Source organism: Sebastes umbrosus, assembly GCF_015220745.1.
Source record: "Sebastes umbrosus isolate fSebUmb1 chromosome 14 unlocalized genomic scaffold, fSebUmb1.pri SUPER_14_unloc_1, whole genome shotgun sequence".
NCBI lineage: Eukaryota > Metazoa > Chordata > Actinopteri > Perciformes > Sebastidae > Sebastes > Sebastes umbrosus.
In genome coordinates this window covers 212,224-219,660 of record NW_023618433.1, presented here as the reverse complement: position 1 = coordinate 219,660, position 7,437 = coordinate 212,224, and positions in this window count along the sequence as shown.

Below are 7,437 nucleotides of genomic sequence, written 5' to 3'. Positions count from 1 at the left end.
CTATATAAAGAGTTGATCTTCTATATGAAGAGTTAATCTTCTATATGAAAAGTTAATCTGTTGATATTCTATATAAAGAGTTGATCTTCTATATGAAGAGTTAATCTTCTATATGAAGAGTTAATCTGTTGATCTTCTATATGAAGAGTTAATCTGTTAATTTTCTATATGAAGAGTTAATCTGTTAATCTTTTATATGAAGAGTTAATCTGTTGATCTTCTATATGTAGAGTTAATCTGTTGATCTTCTATATGAAGAGTTAATCTGTTGATCTTCTATATGTAGAGGTAATCTGTTGATCTTCTATATGAAGAGTTAATCTGTTGATCTTCTATATGAAGAGTTAATCTGTTAATCTTCTCTATGAAGAGTTAATCTGTTAATCTTCTATATGAAGAGATAATCTGTTAATCTTCTATATGAAGAGTTAATCTTCTATATGAAGAGTTAATCTGTTGATATTCTATATAAAGAGTTGATCTTCTATATGAAGAGTTAATCTGTTGATCTTCTATATGAAGAGTTAATCTGTTGATCTTCTATATGTAGAGTTAATCTGTTGATATTCTATATAAAGAGTTGATCTTCTATATGAAGAGTTAATCTTCTATATGAAGAGTTAATCTGTTGATATTCTATATAAAGAGTTGATCTTCTATATGAAGAGTTAATCTGTTGATATTCTATATAAAGAGTTGATCTTCTATATGAAGAGTTAATCTTCTATATGAAGAGTTAATCTGTTGATATTCTATATAAAGAGTTGATCTTCTATATGAAGAGTTAATCTTCTATATGTAGAGTTAATCTGTTGATATTCTATATAAAGAGTTGATCTTCTATATGAAGAGTTAATCTTCTATATGAAGAGTTAATCTGTTGATCTTCTATATGTAGAGTTAATCTGTTAATCTTCTATATAAAGAGTTGATCTTCTATATGAAGAGTTAATCTGTTGATCTTCTATATGAAGAGTTAATCTTCTATATGAAGAGTTAATCTTCTATATAAAGAGTTAATCTGTTAATCTTCTATATGAAGAGTTAATCTGTTGATCTTCTATATGAAGATTTGATCTTCTATATAAAGAGTTAATCTGTTGATCTTCTATATGAAGAGGTAATCTGTTGATCTTCTATATGAAGAGATAATCTGTTAATCTTCTATATGAAGAGTTGATCTGTTGATCTTCTATATAAAGAGGTAATCTGTTGATCTTCTATATGAAGAGATAATCTGTTGATCTTCTATATGAAGATTTGATCTTCTATATAAAGAGATAATCTGTTGATCTTCTATATGAAGATTTGATCTTCTATATAAAGAGATAATCTGTTAATCTTCTATATGAAGAGTTAATCTGTTGATCTTCTATATGAAGATTTGATCTTCTATATGAAGAGTTAATCTGTTGATCTTCTATATAAAGAGTTAATCTGTTGAGCTTCTTTTTGAAGAGTTAATCTGTTGATCTTCTATATGAAGAGTTAATCTGTTGATATTCTATATGTAGAGCTAATCTGTTAATCTTCTATATGAAGAGGTAATCTGTTGATCTTCTATATGAAGAGTTAATCTGTTGATCTTCTATATGAAGAGGTAATCTGTTGATCTTCGATATGAAGAGGTTATCTTCTATATAAAGAGGTAATCTGTTAATCTTCTATATGAAGAGGTAATCTGTTAATCTTCTATATGAAGAGTTGATCTGTTGATCTTCTATATGAAGAGTTGATCTGTTGATCTTCTATATGAAGAGTTGATCTGTTAATCTTCTATATGAAGAGGTAATCTGTTAATCTTCTATATGAAGAGGTAATCTGTTAATCTTCTATATGAAGAGTTGATCTGTTGATCTTCTATATGAAGAGGTAATCTGTTAATCTTCTATATGAAGAGGTAATCTGTTAATCTTCTATATGAAGAGTTGATCTGTTGATCTTCTATATGAAGAGTTAATCTGTTGATCTTCTATATGAAGAGTTAATCTGTTAATCTTCTCTATGAAGAGTTAATCTGTTAATCTTCTATATGAAGAGATAATCTGTTAATCTTCTATATGAAGAGTTGATCTTCTATATGAAGAGTTAATCTTCTATATGAAGAGTTAATCTGTTGATATTCTATATAAAGAGTTGATCTTCTATATGAAGAGTTAATCTGTTGATCTTCTATATGAAGAGTTAATCTGTTGATCTTCTATATGTAGAGTTAATCTGTTGATATTCTATATAAAGAGTTGATCTTCTATATGAAGAGTTAATCTTCTATATGAAGAGTTAATCTGTTGATATTCTATATAAAGAGTTGATCTTCTATATAAAGAGTTAATCTGTTGATATTCTATATAAAGAGTTGATCTTCTATATGAAGAGTTAATCTTCTATATGAAAAGTTAATCTGTTGATATTCTATATAAAGAGTTGATCTTCTATATGAAGAGTTAATCTTCTATATGAAGAGTTAATCTGTTGATCTTCTATATGAAGAGTTAATCTGCTAATTTTCTATATGAAGAGTTAATCTGTTAATCTTTTATATGAAGAGTTAATCTGTTGATCTTCTATATGTAGAGTTAATCTGTTGATCTTCTATATGTAGAGGTAATCTGTTGATCTTCTATATGTAGAGTTAATCTGTTGATCTTCTATATGAAGAGTTAATCTGTTAATCTTCTCTATGAAGAGTTAATCTGTTAATCTTCTATATGAAGAGATAATCTGTTAATCTTCTATATGAAGAGTTAATCTTCTATATGAAGAGTTAATCTGTTGATATTCTATATAAAGAGTTGATCTTCTATATGAAGAGTTAATCTGTTGATCTTCTATATGAAGAGTTAATCTGTTGATCTTCTATATGTAGAGTTAATCTGTTAATCTTCTATATAAAGAGTTGATCTTCTATATGAAGAGTTAATCTGTTGATCTTCTATATGAAGAGTTAATCTTCTATATGAAGAGTTAATCTTCTATATAAAGAGTTAATCTGTTAATCTTCTATATGAAGAGTTAATCTGTTGATCTTCTATATGAAGATTTGATCTTCTATATAAAGAGTTAATCTGTTGATCTTCTATATGAAGAGGTAATCTGTTGATCTTCTATATGAAGAGATAATCTGTTAATCTTCTATATGAAGAGTTGATCTGTTGATCTTCTATATAAAGAGGTAATCTGTTGATCTTCTATATGAAGAGATAATCTGTTGATCTTCTATATGAAGATTTGATCTTCTATATAAAGAGATAATCTGTTGATCTTCTATATGAAGATTTGATCTTCTATATAAAGAGATAATCTGTTAATCTTCTATATGAAGAGTTAATCTGTTGATCTTCTATATGAAGATTTGATCTTCTATATGAAGAGTTAATCTGTTGATCTTCTATATAAAGAGTTAATCTGTTGAGCTTCTTTTTGAAGAGTTAATCTGTTGATCTTCTATATGAAGAGTTAATCTGTTGATATTCTATATGTAGAGCTAATCTGTTAATCTTCTATATGAAGAGGTAATCTGTTGATCTTCTATATGAAGAGTTAATCTGTTGATCTTCTATATGAAGAGGTAATCTGTTGATCTTCGATATGAAGAGGTTATCTTCTATATAAAGAGGTAATCTGTTAATCTTCTATATGAAGAGGTAATCTGTTAATCTTCTATATGAAGAGTTGATCTGTTGATCTTCTATATGAAGAGTTGATCTGTTGATCTTCTATATGAAGAGTTGATCTGTTAATCTTCTATATGAAGAGGTAATCTGTTAATCTTCTATATGAAGAGGTAATCTGTTAATCTTCTATATGAAGAGTTGATCTGTTGATCTTCTATATGAAGAGGTAATCTGTTAATCTTCTATATGAAGAGGTAATCTGTTAATCTTCTATATGAAGAGTTGATCTGTTGATCTTCTATATGAAGAGTTAATCTGTTGATCTTCTATATGAAGAGTTAATCTGTTAATCTTCTCTATGAAGAGTTAATCTGTTAATCTTCTATATGAAGAGATAATCTGTTAATCTTCTATATGAAGAGTTGATCTTCTATATGAAGAGTTAATCTTCTATATGAAGAGTTAATCTGTTGATATTCTATATAAAGAGTTGATCTTCTATATGAAGAGTTAATCTGTTGATCTTCTATATGAAGAGTTAATCTGTTGATCTTCTATATGTAGAGTTAATCTGTTGATATTCTATATAAAGAGTTGATCTTCTATATGAAGAGTTAATCTTCTATATGAAGAGTTAATCTGTTGATATTCTATATAAAGAGTTGATCTTCTATATAAAGAGTTAATCTGTTGATATTCTATATAAAGAGTTGATCTTCTATATGAAGAGTTAATCTTCTATATGAAAAGTTAATCTGTTGATATTCTATATAAAGAGTTGATCTTCTATATGAAGAGTTAATCTTCTATATGAAGAGTTAATCTGTTGATCTTCTATATGAAGAGTTAATCTGCTAATTTTCTATATGAAGAGTTAATCTGTTAATCTTTTATATGAAGAGTTAATCTGTTGATCTTCTATATGTAGAGTTAATCTGTTGATCTTCTATATGAAGAGTTAATCTGTTGATCTTCTATATGTAGAGGTAATCTGTTGATCTTCTATATGTAGAGTTAATCTGTTGATCTTCTATATGAAGAGTTAATCTGTTAATCTTCTCTATGAAGAGTTAATCTGTTAATCTTCTATATGAAGAGATAATCTGTTAATCTTCTATATGAAGAGTTAATCTTCTATATGAAGAGTTAATCTGTTGATATTCTATATAAAGAGTTGATCTTCTATATGAAGAGTTAATCTGTTGATCTTCTATATGAAGAGTTAATCTGTTGATCTTCTATATGTAGAGTTAATCTGTTGATATTCTATATAAAGAGTTGATCTTCTATATGAAGAGTTAATCTTCTATATGAAGAGTTAATCTGTTGATATTCTATATAAAGAGTTGATCTTCTATATAAAGAGTTAATCTGTTGATATTCTATATAAAGAGTTGATCTTCTATATGAAGAGTTAATCTTCTATATGAAAAGTTAATCTGTTGATATTCTATATAAAGAGTTGATCTTCTATATGAAGAGTTAATCTTCTACATGAAGAGTTAATCTGTTGATCTTCTATATGAAGAGTTAATCTGTTAATTTTCTATATGAAGAGTTAATCTGTTAATCTTTTATATGAAGAGTTAATCTGTTGATCTTCTATATGTAGAGTTAATCTGTTGATCTTCTATATGAAGAGTTAATCTGTTGATCTTCTATATGTAGAGGTAATCTGTTGATCTTCTATATGTAGAGTTAATCTGTTGATCTTCTATATGAAGAGTTAATCTGTTAATCTTCTCTATGAAGAGTTAATCTGTTAATCTTCTATATGAAGAGATAATCTGTTAATCTTCTATATGAAGAGTTAATCTTCTATATGAAGAGTTAATCTGTTGATATTCTATATAAAGAGTTGATCTTCTATATGAAGAGTTAATCTGTTGATCTTCTATATGAAGAGTTAATCTGTTGATCTTCTATATGTAGAGTTAATCTGTTGATATTCTATATAAAGAGTTGATCTTCTATATGAAGAGTTAATCTTCTATATGAAGAGTTAATCTGTTGATATTCTATATAAAGAGTTGATCTTCTATATGAAGAGTTAATCTGTTGATATTCTATATAAAGAGTTGATCTTCTATATGAAGAGTTAATCTTCTATATGAAGAGTTAATCTGTTGATATTCTATATAAAGAGTTGATCTTCTATATGAAGAGTTAATCTTCTATATGTAGAGTTAATCTGTTGATATTCTATATAAAGAGTTGATCTTCTATATGAAGAGTTAATCTTCTATATGAAGAGTTAATCTGTTGATCTTCTATATGTAGAGTTAATCTGTTAATCTTCTATATAAAGAGTTGATCTTCTATATGAACAGTTAATCTGTTGATCTTCTATATGAAGAGTTAATCTTCTATATGAAGAGTTAATCTTCTATATAAAGAGTTAATCTGTTAATCTTCTATATGAAGAGTTAATCTGTTGATCTTCTATATGAAGATTTGATCTTCTATATAAAGAGTTAATCTGTTGATCTTCTATATGAAGAGGTAATCTGTTGATCTTCTATATGAAGAGATAATCTGTTAATCTTCTATATGAAGAGTTGATCTGTTGATCTTCTATATAAAGAGGTAATCTGTTGATCTTCTATATGAAGAGATAATCTGTTGATCTTCTATATGAAGATTTGATCTTCTATATAAAGAGATAATCTGTTGATCTTCTATATGAAGATTTGATCTTCTATATAAAGAGATAATCTGTTAATCTTCTATATGAAGAGTTAATCTGTTGATCTTCTATATGAAGATTTGATCTTCTATATGAAGAGTTAATCTGTTGATCTTCTATATAAAGAGTTAATCTGTTGAGCTTCTTTTTGAAGAGTTAATCTGTTGATCTTCTATATGAAGAGTTAATCTGTTGATATTCTATATGTAGAGCTAATCTGTTAATCTTCTATATGAAGAGGTAATCTGTTGATCTTCTATATGAAGAGTTAATCTGTTGATCTTCTATATGAAGAGGTAATCTGTTGATCTTCTATATGAAGAGTTAATCTGTTGATCTTCTATATGAAGAGTTGATCTGTTGATCTTCTATATGAAGAGTTGATCTGTTAATCTTCTATATGAAGAGGTAATCTGTTAATCTTCTATATGAAGAGGTAATCTGTTAATCTTCTATATGAAGAGTTGATCTGTTGATCTTCTATATGAAGAGGTAATCTGTTAATCTTCTATATGAAGAGGTAATCTGTTAATCTTCTATATGAAGAGTTGATCTGTTGATCTTCTATATGAAGAGTTAATCTGTTGATCTTCTATATGAAGAGTTAATCTGTTAATCTTCTCTATGAAGAGTTAATCTGTTAATCTTCTATATGAAGAGATAATCTGTTAATCTTCTATATGAAGAGTTGATCTTCTATATGAAGAGTTAATCTTCTATATGAAGAGTTAATCTGTTGATATTCTATATAAAGAGTTGATCTTCTATATGAAGAGTTAATCTGTTGATCTTCTATATGAAGAGTTAATCTGTTGATCTTCTATATGTAGAGTTAATCTGTTGATATTCTATATAAAGAGTTGATCTTCTATATGAAGAGTTAATCTTCTATATGAAGAGTTAATCTGTTGATATTTTATATAAAGAGTTGATCTTCTATATAAAGAGTTAATCTGTTGATATTCTATATAAAGAGTTGATCTTCTATATGAAGAGTTAATCTTCTATATGAAAAGTTAATCTGTTGATATTCTATATAAAGAGTTGATCTTCTATATGAAGAGTTAATCTTCTATATGAAGAGTTAATCTGTTGATCTTCTATATGAAGAGTTAATCTGCTAATTTTCTATATGAA